The following is a 13015-nucleotide window of genomic DNA, read 5'->3' as shown; positions in this document are numbered from 1 at the left end:
TTATATCTACAACTACTCGTGTGATTAGTCTGGGACCTTTCAGACAATGTAGGATAATTGCTCTATCTCAAAGACAGTACTGTATCACATTTGCAAGATTCTTTCTGTCCTGTGAGCTAATGTGTTAATCAACGGATTAAGATGTGGCTATCTTTGGAATGTCATTCTACAGACTGCGGATACATTTTAAATTAGTTACTGACCTCTCTCCTTTCATTAAACTCCATTCTAATATTAATTGAAGGAGACTTTGATTAACCAGGGCTAAGGAATTTAAAGTAAAAATGAAGTGTTTTGGTTCTAACCGTGCACAACTGCCAGGAAGCTTATGTTACATTCTAAATTCCAAGCTATAATTTCCAGATGGACTTTCAACTGCCCTTAAGTCCAGCGTCATTGCTGGTCCAGTTCCCTTCTTCCATTTCTCTTCCTCAGACTTCTAAAACCTCTTACTCATCTTTGCTCCTAAATAAAACTGAACCCTAAATAAAAGTGAACAATTTGAACTGAAATTCCATATGGTCCCCTCTAATCTTCTACCTCACCTGAGTCCTTGCCCATATAACCAATGTCTAGTCATTATGGCCCAGAGAAGGTGAAATTCTCTACTGTCATTCATTCTAAGGAATTATCTCAGTGACTTCCAAATCCCCTCTCTTTGATGAATTTTGAAGCTGTACAGTATGCCAGAGTATCTGAATCCAGGAAGCCCCGATTCTCCACAAATCAGCCTACACAATCATCCCCAAGCGACAGGAAATGGAAATGTTAGTTTGATTGTTTTCGATTCCAATGTGTCTCTTATCTTATCAGGAATAGTATCATTTCTCTAGGTTCTAGACCCTGGTTGTTGTACTTATCTCCCTCAGGATATTACTTTCACTGTGACTGATTCTGTTTTAGATCTCCCACTTTGGAATTTTCATGGGGACTAAGTGGCCACAACCATCTTATAGCAGCTATCATAGCATGTGGCACTTGTCACACATTCAAACAAGCTCAATTGATATTCCACATCTACAAATTACCTACTCCAAACAATGTTTCTAGAAATCCTAACCATTTACACTTAGTTACAACTTCTTCTCTCTTCCATAAATAATAAAACTTATTTGTAAACCCTTAATTCCTATTTTGATAGAAAGTATGGAAATATCCCACATGGCCTGGCAAAATTTTGTAACAGCTTAGTATCATGAATCATTCCCGGGGGGGGGGGGTTGGAACCACATAGTTATAGACAGAGCCTCTAGATGACAGTTTTATAGCAGTTCTATTTGGTAATGGTATTTACTTTAATGGCTTCTTTCAAAATCAGGAACAAACAGACACATCAAATTGACTAGATTTTAAAGTAATGCTATAAAGAATAATCTCTTTCCTGATAGCTTATCTCATGTGCATTAAATTCAAAGCCTTTTCAAAGTTATCATGTTCTTCAGTATAAACTGCATTTGCTAAAATTTCCACTGTTTTTTTAGGAATGCAAAGAATGTTTGTGCTCATGAAAAGGCCTATTGATAGTACATAGGACACTTGTAAGCTAAGTGGGCAGGAAGGACAAACTTCCCCTATACCTTACCAATGAAAGACCAGGCAAGGCAGGAAAACATGGCTGTAAATGAAACAGTAGTGTGACATTATCATCTCTAGTACAGTTTTCAGCAAGAGCAGGCAAACTTCTCATCAGAACAGAGGGCATCAGTGTGTGAGATTCATATGAAATGTACTGACAGAGGATGGGAATGATGACTACAACTCTCATGGCAACCTGTGGTGGTGGGGGTGGTAAGAGAAAAGCCAAGCAAACATGGCTTCTGTTCCTGGCATCCACATTCTGCCCATCAGTAGCCACCCTCTATCTTGATTATGATCCCTATCACATGCTCCAAAGGAGTATGAGAGATTTTAACCTAAAAAAAAAAAATCAAAAGCATGGCCTAGAGACTCACTATCCAATGGCAAACTCTGTACTCTGAATTTTGTGCTACTGCTTGTAGAACCAAGAACAAACTTTCCTATCACAAAGGTGGATCGCCTAAGTGCAAATGTGTGGTAATGGAGGCATGATAAAATGTGTACCTAATTCTAGTCTTTGGACTCCTAAACTAGTACATCTAAGTCCAAAAGAACAAAACAAAAACAGAGCCCAGAGCCACTCCCACTGTGAATGAAAGAATGTGAGCATATACTTGTGTGTAAGGTGAAATGGCTTAGCCTTGGTCCTTGAATATTTGGGACCTGATTACTATTGAGGAAGGTTACCATATGTATTATAGGTGATTTATCAGTATTTCTGACTTGAACCCGCTTTATTTCAGTAGGACCTTCTCCCAAAGGATGACAGCCAAATGGATGGCCAGCTATTGGCAGATGTCCTCTGAGAGATAGAAGGCATGATCAACTCTACTTGAGAACCACATCACCTGCTTACATATGTGTATGTGTGCTCACACACATACATACACACACGTGATATATTGTGGCAGTTGGTTTTCTGTCAATGTGTGGCTATAACTAAATATACCCTTTAAAAGTTATAAATATATGTGGTGTTATATGTTTTAGTCCATGGTCACTTGGATCCCCTGTTTCTGGACCTATTATGGGGCAGATTATGATAGAGCAAAACTGTATACTTTATGATGGCAAGGAGGTAGACTGTCAGAGAGGAGCCCTTGCTTGGACCGGACTCAGTTTCTAGATGCATGCCCTAATAACCTACTTCTTCCCACTAAGTACCATCCTCTTAAGTTTTCACCACCTCCCAATAATCCACTCACTCAGGTATTTTGTTAGTGGGTTAACCTTTTGATAAAAGTCAGAGGCCCTGGTATCTAATGGCATCCCTAAAGCTTTACCTCAGCAATATGCATAAAACCTTCAACATAGGAGCCTCCTAGGAATTTTGAGACAAAGTAAAATACACATGTATTCATGTACTTATTATCTGATGAATGAATATTCATAACATGTCTACCTTCTAGACACTTGCCTTACCTCTTCTGTTTTCATTTTTTTGTTTTTGTTTTAAATCCACTGGTTAAAACTCTTTCTGAGCAACTTTACTATAATTTTCACAATAAATTTCTGCATCAAGTTCCTTTTCTGCATCATGCAATTATAATAACTGCCTTTGTAGATGACAGTAATCATTCAGAGACAGATTTCTATGCACTAAATAAATTCAAGCACCTCCCTCTCAGCCCTATGGAATCAGCCCTGTGTCAAAGTGCCAGGCAAGCAGGTGTGCCTTGACTCAAGTGTTACAGTAGCAAAATACTACCCAGACTGGCTACAGTCATGGCCATAACATTCCAGAGTCTCTGTGTGTATGGGATCCAACCTGCAAGCTTAACAGATCTGAGACATTCTTCTTAGATATTTATTTTGAAATCAGATTAAGACAGACCCAGCTTTTCTTCCAACCCTTTTAACTGACCTTTCTATAAAACGTTTTTCTTGGTTGAAATGAAACCATGAAAACTTTTGAGATGTGCCTAGCTTTTCTCCACCCCCACCCCCACTTAACTTCTTTTTAAAAATATTAGCTGGCATGTACATTGTCTTATTTAGACATGTCTTTCAAAATGGTGAGGGACGCCAGCTACCCACTAAGAAGCTATAGTTTCCATTCTGGGTTAATGCTAGGCGTGAGAACAATGTAGCCTGTGGCTTTGGTAGAGCAGGTGGCTGGCAGACCCCCCACAGAAAGGCAGGACATGCAAACAGGGCCTTACCTTTGGGAATGGTGATCTGACAGCCCAGGTCACAGTCCTGCTGCAACTGATAAAAAGCCACTTCCTGCAGCCGTGCCCGCTCCAGCTCTGAGAGGCTTTGGATAGGGACTGATCTCAGGCGCACACTACGGCCAGACATGCTGTTCCAGGTGAAGTCACCCTGCAGGCAAGGGAAAAACAAGAAGCATTATACAGTTCACTCATTTGTCACAAACTTCCTTCTCTCTTAGGCAGAAACAGCAGTAAACAGATTTCACATTCATGTTCCACAGCTGCCTCTCTAGTCCAAATCCTGTCTTAGTTTAGCATGCATTTTCTTAGTCAATTGCAAAACTCAAAACATAACTTGGCTTCTGGATCAAAAGTTCTTTCTCATCTGATGATGCATGCATAGGCCAAGGAAAATCATGTGGAAAGAGGTCACAAGGAACCTACTTCCTCTTACAGATACATATATATATATATATATATATATATATATATATATATAGACACACATAGATAGATAGATAGATAGATAGATAGATAGATAGATAGATAGATGATGGATGGATGGATAGATAGATATAGATATATACATGAAATATACTTTTCGTATATATTTTCATAACAGGAAAAACTGTGCACTACTCGCTATTGTGTGCATCTCATATAGGGAACAAATGTTTTTTTGAGAGAGTACTGTGTATCATTGTTTGTGCTATATGCCTTTTAGTTCATCTAGCAACTCTTGAAGTGTTCAGCATTTTTTATGGTATCAATGTAATTATAGCATTGAATAAATAATATTGCCAAATTATACTATATAACAATATAATTTTATTTACTATCCTGGGGGATCTATTTCAGAAGTCTTTGAAGATACTAAAATATATATGCATTCACGACTTTTGTTTTAAAATCTTACCCTTATCACATAGCCTACAAATACCTTTGTATGCTTTGAATAATTCTAGATATTTTATTACCCAGTACAGTTTAAACACTGTGCAAATCATTGTTATAATGCAACATTTAGAGAATCATGGCAATGGAGAAAGATTTGTAAATGTTTAGTACAAATGTGAGATTTTTCATTTTAGAAAATGTTTGCTTCATGGTCAGTTTAGTCTGTGGATGTAGAACCCAACAGCAATGAACACTGGACATTATTTCAACAACGAGAACATACTTTAAATATTATTTTAATATATACTTGAGGTTCATTGTATTGCTATGGCAACATAGTATCCACAATTATAATACGGTCTACAAGCAATTATGTACTAAATACAAAGCTGTATCATGGGGAAATTGAATAATTTTCACCAGATCCTAAGGACCAAAGTATATGTATGGTTCTAAACTCTTACATAATAGCAACCGTTCTACTTACAACCATTTCATGAGCTGTTTCAACCAAATAAGTATGAACAGATGATCAGTAACAAATCTTATTTTTAGAGACATTTGCATTTAAAGTTCTCTAAATTAGTAGAGTGCTGTCGCCTATCCTCACTGAAAGACTACTTCCCACTCCTATGAAACAATTCATCCTTTGCTTCTGAAGAGGTCATTCTACAAATCATAGACAACAGACACAATGCCATGGATTTGGAGTGGCAGCTTTCTCTCCTCAATCGGCAGAACTTTTTGTTGGTGGTAGTGATCTTGACTCATATGGGCCAACATCCAGTGACTAATGAGTACTCATGTTCTCAGTAGGCTCTGGGGGTGTTGTGGGAAGAAAAGTGAGTTAAGAAATATACAGCAAGTGAGTAGGCTGCTGCCATTCTTGGCCAAGTGAAGATTATTTTCTTTCTTTTTTAGTCTAATAGAGAAGATCAAGTTTAAGTAGTTACGATTTGGTATTCAGGCCTTGGGTGTGCCCCTAATTCACAACCCAAGAGACTAGTATAGTACATGTTCTGGTGTCTGTGATTTGCATTTTCTCCTAGATGAGAAAAACTAAATATGTTTGTAACTTTAAATTTTGTTTCACGTTTGTTTATTTGAGGGTATGTGTGCAGACACATGTGTGTCACAGTACACGTGTGGAGATCAGTGGACGGCTTGTGACAATCAGTTGTTCTCTTGTGTTCTGGAGTTCCTGGAATTGAACTCATATCCAAGAAACTAGTTTGCTCACTGATCCATCTTGCTAGGCTGTTTATCTGTCCTAGATATGAAATTTGGATATCTAAGGAAGCTGGGTTTTATTATCTAAGTGTCAAAATAAAACTACATACCCTTTAAAAAAAGAATTTAAAAAGGTATTGTGATCTTTAGAAAGAAATATGACAGTTGGAACGTTGTGCTGCTTGTCTGAGTAAAGGCTACTATGGTAAGACACCAAGGTGGCTTATAAATAAATAGCAGAGATTTACTTCTAGCGGGACTGGAGGCCTAGGAGGCCAAGACCAGACTTGGTATGGTAAGAATTCTATTCATGTAGAATGAGTGATATCTGTGTTCTCCCATGGCAGAGGAACAAGGAATTTAGGGACTTTTTAAAAATAAAGACATAAATACTCCTTGAAAAAAATAAAAGGGTTGGGGATTTAGCTCAGTGGTAGAACGCTTGCCTAGCAAGCGCAAGGCCCTGGGTTCGGTCCCCAGCTCCGGAAAAAAAAGAAAAGAAAAGAAAAAAAAAAGGTGTTTTGTAGATGACTCTACTATCCTTTATCTGGGATTATCAACCTCTTTTCATCAAGGGTCATAGAGTAAATATTTCATGCTTTGTGGAGCATCTTGATTCTGTCTCAAAAAACCTAACTGCCTCTGGGACATTTAAGTAGCCATAGATAATTTATAAAAGAATGTGTTGTGGCACATCTCCATAAAACTTGATTTACAAAATTATATAGCTGGCTGCATTTGGCTAGTGGTCAACATACAGCCTTCCAATCTTAGAAATATAGTTAATGAATTAAATTACCTGATTCCTACAATAATATATTGGTTTAATTTACTCTATCCTCTTGGTTAATTCTAACAATATTCAATAGTACATATTACATAGTAAGCATTGTAGTAGGCTTGGGTTTATTCAGTTGACAGTACAGCCTTTGTCCTTAAAATGCTAACTTTCAGGTGGGAAGAATGCGGTCTAGAAACTACACAGATTGTGATGTTAGAAATAAGCATCAAATGCAATGGCTGCCTAGAAGACAGAATATTACCATCTGTCTGTAGATCAGGGAAGGCTTTGTAGAGAAGGTAATGTTTTGATGGAGACTTGAAAATTGACTAAGACGGATAAGGGTTTCCTAGCACAAATGAGGAAACAAACTTATTCTATACATCTGGAATGATAGAAATAGCAGTGAGCGAAACCAAGCAGAAGTCTGGGCCAGGCTCTTTAAAGTTTTCTGTGTAAGCAACGCAAAGTAAATTTTCTTTTTTTCAATAGGTAAAGGCCAGTATATGAGGAACACTGACTAAAAGAGGAACACAATCAGATCTGAAAAGAAAAGAGGAGTGCTAAGAAGTGTCTTAAAGCATGGAGGTTGAGAACCCTGAAAATGAAGACATAAGAGGAGGATACCCTGGGCTATGTAGACTCAATCTGAAAAACACACACACACACACACACACACACACACACACACACACACACACACACACACACTAGCATTTTGATTTAAACTTGGAAAGATATTTCAATGAGCCAAACAAAATTGTTAGTATATAAGGACTGAAAATGAGCATAATTATATGTTGTCTGGGAAAACCTTTATCTATGGTATCCACATCTATGTATCCTATCTCATTCCAAAAGTCAGTGTTAGCACAAAATTACAAAATCTTTCCCAGAAAGAACACTAAAGCCCACCAGCACAGTCCAGAGTGTGTTCTGGTGGCATCTCAATTATCAAATGTTTGTTCCAGGTCAGAATTTTTTCCTTAGTGACTGCATATATTGTAAATGAATAATTGACTCATTTTTTGACCCTTTCTTCTGAACCCAGTGTTTTGATTTATTAACATACCCCATTTTCAAAAGGATTTAAAATGGATACTCTAAATTTTATTCACTTTTATAAATTTAGGTACAATAAAAAGTGACCTAATGTCACAGTAGTATATTATAGTATAGATAAACCATAAAAGAATACAATACAGAGATCTGGGCATGGACTTAAATTTTCGATAAGTCATTTGACAATTACTGGAGACATTTTGATCATCCCCATTGAAGAGGAAGAAGGTGTGTGTGTGTGTGTGTGTGTGTGTGTGTGTGTGTGTGTGTGTGTGTGTGTGTGTGTTAGAGAGAAAGAAATAGAAGGGAAGAGACTGGGGAGACAGAGACAGAGAGAGAGAAACAGAGACACAGAGACCAAGAGAGAACAGAGAAAGAGAGACAGAAACAGAGAGATCTGGAGGGGAAAGGCTGGAAACACTATGAAATGTCTTATCATGCATGAAACATTTCCCCACTGTAAATGTCTATCTGATTCAAAATGCTAATATTTCAAAGGACGTGCATCCCTGGCAGTGTATATATTAGATCTGCTGTTAAGTTCAAATTATAGAGAATCTCCTTAAAATGATGGTGTCAGGAAATCTTAACAATCATTTACATATTTTGTTTAATATAAGAGGCTATATATTTTATGAATATCATGTAGGATTATTTATGTAATACAACAAGCAAAATCATAGCAACTAGTTTTGAACCAGCTTCAAGAAATAGAAATGCCACAAACAATTTATAAAAAAACAAAGTCTCAACAGAATAGAATTTTGATTAACTGGTGAGGAACTCACCAACCATATTAACTAAAGAGATTTCTTTCTCATCAAAAGTGTATGTACCCACATTAAGTTAAAAGGATTAAAAGGTAAACCCCAAACCCGAAATCTATGTTTTATTCAGAAGGTCATTATTTTCAGCTTATCTTTGCATCTTTACAGATTTGAGTCTTCCATGAAATAAAATTGATTGAAGTAATTTTGAGTTGAGCCTACAGCAAACTGTTTTCTTATATGTTTGGAGCTGGTCTCTAATTGGAGTATCTCTTTAACCACACCCAATGATAAACTGCCCAGACGAAGAGGGCCAGGAAGGGATTTATGTATTTATAATATTACAATTTTCGTCAAATTATTTTTTGTGGATCCAGCATGCCAGAATCATGGTGGGAAAACTATGGCTGTCGAACATACACGTTCTTTGATTTAAGGTGTATTTCAAAATTTAAGGTACCACACCTCTGGTCCAATTATATGTGAACTTTTTGACAAGACACTAAACATCTTTGAGCCTCAGCTTTCTCAGTAGTACATGAAGAAAAAGGAAGAATTAACTCTCAGACATGTGTGGATCACAAAAGACAATGCAAATGAATTACTTATGGAGGGCTTATTAGCTCCTGACAGGATGTGAATAAATGATAATTTAAGTTATAATTAATATTAATCATCACTCTAAATTTGCATCTCCTTCTGAAGCCTGGCAATTTTAGTGACACATAAAACTCTTAAAGAAATGTGTGCTGAATTTTTGAATAAATAGTTCCACTATGTGTTGGAGTGGATTTCTTTTTTCTAGGTGCCAGTTAGATCAGGGTTTCTTGAAGTCAAGAAGCACAAGGTAAGTAGCTTAGAGACTAAAGAATGCTCTGTCATTTAGATCATATATGTCACAAGTAAATCTTTTCTCATTGTTTTCTAAGGTGCCCAGGGTCATATAATAATAACTAGTAAAGGCATGCTTCCCAGATAGTCAAATGTACTACTGAAGCACAATGTAAGTTCAAACACCAAGCCGCACAATCAACATTTTTGACTTGGTTTTTCTCACTCCAAAATAAACATATGACAATCACAGGAAACTTCCTTCTTTGTGAGCTCCTGGGGAAAGCTGAGAGTGTCAATGTGGTTGTCACACCACTCACTGGTTAGACTCATCAAAGTTCTCTTCCTTTCTGCACTCAACAGGAAACCATTTTTCAATTGTCCTCTCTTGACTCCTTACACCTCAGCACACTTTATAAGGATTTAATACTTCTTGTATGTCATACACATTCAGAAATTCATTGACTCTAGCCATTTTTAATTTTAAAAGCGAAGTTCTACTTTATTCTGAGCATGAATTGCAGATGATTAGAAATAGTTTATAGGGACATTAGCCTACTTTGAACTTTCGCTTTCATAAATTACTATTACTTGAAGAGAGTCCAAATCCAAACATGGAAAGGCCTATCTTGTTTGTTCAATAAGCATTGGATGAGGGTGTTCTATAGGGCAGGAACTCTTCAGAGTACTTAAGACTCATTAGTGAACAAACGAGAAAGCAGATAAACTCACAGGATGACCGAGTATCTAACAGGAAGTTAAAAGTTGACGACCACTGGCAAAGCATGTAGGACAGGGCAGAGGAAGTAGGATTACTGTGGGACCTTTGTGGACAGCCCTTACAGAAATGATTGACAAGCTAGGCAGAATTCAAGAGTCAAGGATCCCACTGGTTGACATGGGGTAGTTGCTAGAAACAACAGCTTCCTGGATGTGTGCCCTGGCTCCACTATTTGTCAGCCATGTGGGTTTTTAGCAAGCTACTTACATGTCCTTCACTTTCATCATCTGTGAAATGGGAATGATGAGTATTTTGCTTAGAATAACTTGATTAGCCAGGAATCAGCAAGCTACTGCCCATGAGGCAAACCTTGAAGTTTTATTGGAGCACAGTTACAATAGCTCACATAGACACCACCTGTGGCTCTGTTCACGCTTCAGTAGTAGAGCTAAATAGCTTGCAACAAAGACTGTCTGGCCCAGAGAACTGAACCATTTTAGTATCTGACCCTTGCAGAAAGTGTTTTCTGACCACTGCATCGGCTTAAAAGTACTAAGGCAAATTTATATTTACAACTAACCCTTTGGAGTAACACTTTTTATCTCCAATATTGTGCTTCTTTGGAATACATCCCAAAGAAGCCATAAAGAAATTGTAAAAGATGACAATCATTGAGATGTTGACAATGTATAAATGGTAGGGTGAAATACAAGTTGTTTTCTAGGGCCCTTGGCTAATGAGATATCTCAGTGGGCAAAAGGATTTGTTTCCAAGCTTGAAGACCTGAGCTCAGTCATTTTGAATCCATATGGTATAAGGAGAAAACTAACTCTGACTGCATGTCCTCTGACCTCAGGAATACTATGCCATGCACAGGAATACATATGTCCCTACATATATAAATAAAAATGTAAAAAAATTAAAAGAAATGGCTATATGAAAGTGGCTCATATATGTGTGAATTATTGAAAGAACTAAAAGAAAAAAAAAGAGCATTGTTAAACCCAGAACTCTGCTAGCACCATCTGGGAAAAAAAGTCATGTACATATTTTTGTTTTGCAGGAAAATGCTTGCTAATGGTTATCAAATCCACATATTCAATGTATTTAAGTGAAAAAAAATGTGAGACTGAAAGGCTATTTTCACTTCTGAATCTCTCCAGTTGAGCCGTGAGCCTTTCTAGTACTCAGAATCTATTCTTAGTTTTAAGCTTTGCTCAAATTATGGAGGCAAAATAGTCTATATGGAACCCAGGCTATAGAAAGTAGAAAAAAAAATTCCATGGATTAGAAATGTTTCTATGACAGAGCTAATCTTCAACTGTTCTGCTTACCTTTCTATAATTCAATCAGTTCACTAAAATTAGAATCGACCCTTAGTAATGGATGAATGCCTTGAAAAGTCACCATCTACTAGTTAACACCCTACGATCGTTATTTATATTATCCCAATGATTGCAACATCCTTGAGGACAATGGTACCATTATTATCTTCATATTTACAGATGGAGAAACTAAGACACACACCTTATGTAACTTGCCCAGATTATAAAATAAGTAAACATTAGAGTTGGAATTTGAAGTCAGGTTTTAGGCTCTAGAATTTAATCTCTCATAACCATTGCTATACATGCATGCCATCATTTCTCAGGATATACAAGCCCAAACCCCTTACCTTACAAATAAGTTAAGCAAAAACTATTTGTAAAGCCACCCTTACATCAGCAAAGGCAGACCCTGAACATGAGAGTTAAACTGCACTTCTTTCTACCACTAAGCCATCTCAACAGCAGATTCTTATAGTTAGGTAAACAAGACAGCGTTTCCAAGTACAGTAGCTTAAGACCTTTCCTCTTGGTAAAGTAACATGCCCAATTTAGCCTTAGCCTTGTCTTCTGTATAAGTTGTTTCACAAATCCTGTTTCTGTCCCTTCAAACACAGGCAACATGTTGCAGCACATGCAAGAAGCTGAGAGAGGAAGGTAAAACGTTTGACTCGGAGACCTCGAACCAACCGGTTCCTGACTTTCGCAGCAATCAAACTAACGATGCTGCTCCGGTTAATTGCAGAGCATGCCTTCTTGCTGTGGTTTGCACATTTCCCGCTGTTTCAGCATCATCAATCAGTCTGGAAATGAGCTGTGCTCATAAATCTCTATCGGCGCAAGCAGTTTTAGCAGCCACCCACTCCACATGCTGATTGTCCACTTTTTCCTCCCAAATCATAAGCTAGGTACAACAGAATTACATTTCTTACCATAACTACCTTCTGCAAAAGAAATAGGAGTATACATACGGTGCTTACCCATGAATTCTATTCTCGGTGTCTTTGCTGTCTTCTCTAATCTAACTGAACTTAGCTTGGTCTAGGAACTTGACTCGGCTTTTTTAAAAAAATATTTTTTGGTGAAAAATGAATGCTGAAACATAAAATCTTATCAGGTGTGAGAGAAATGTTCCAGCTTGCTCAGCTATGACTCCAGGATACTTTCTACTACAATCTTTTCACCAGACCAATGAGAAGTTAGTTCCTGTTTCTTCTGAACACAGGCAAGCTGTATCACTGATTGATTGAGCGAGTTCAAAAAAAAAAAATGAGGAGGGAGGGACAGAGCAAAGGGGAGAAGAAGAGAGAGAGAGAGAGAGAGGAGAGGGAGAGAGAGGAGAGAGAGAACATACTTGGAGGAAGTGGGAGGAAAGAACAAAAAGAGAAATTGAAACTGGATTTTTTGGTGTCATATTTTAAATATATACTGGAATTAAGAAAGGATTCTACTTAAAAAAAAATCCCATGTCCACAGGGACCTACAAATAGTAATTGAATTGTAACTGCAATGTGCCCTTATTAGGAATCTATCAAAGATTGTTGGATGCCTCTGGGAACCATACTAGAGCATGATAAAGCACAATAAAGCCCATAGGATACTTTCTCTGCTTAGAAAAGCTTCACAGTTATTAAGCTATATTACGAAACCACTGATTTCTTTTAAAAATC

General features: G+C 37.3%; 1 pseudogene; it reads right to left on the bottom strand.

The window, feature by feature from the left end:
• Positions 1 to 12520, bottom strand: part of LOC116888589 — a 64163-nt pseudogene extending 51643 nt beyond the window's left edge.
• Positions 12521 to 13015: the final 495 nt, after the last annotated feature.

This window comes from Rattus rattus, chromosome X (genome assembly GCF_011064425.1).
Source record: "Rattus rattus isolate New Zealand chromosome X, Rrattus_CSIRO_v1, whole genome shotgun sequence".
Taxonomy (NCBI): Eukaryota; Metazoa; Chordata; class Mammalia; order Rodentia; family Muridae; genus Rattus; species Rattus rattus.
Note: the sequence above shows the minus strand (reverse complement) of the source record. Positions and strands in the feature narration are given on the sequence as shown.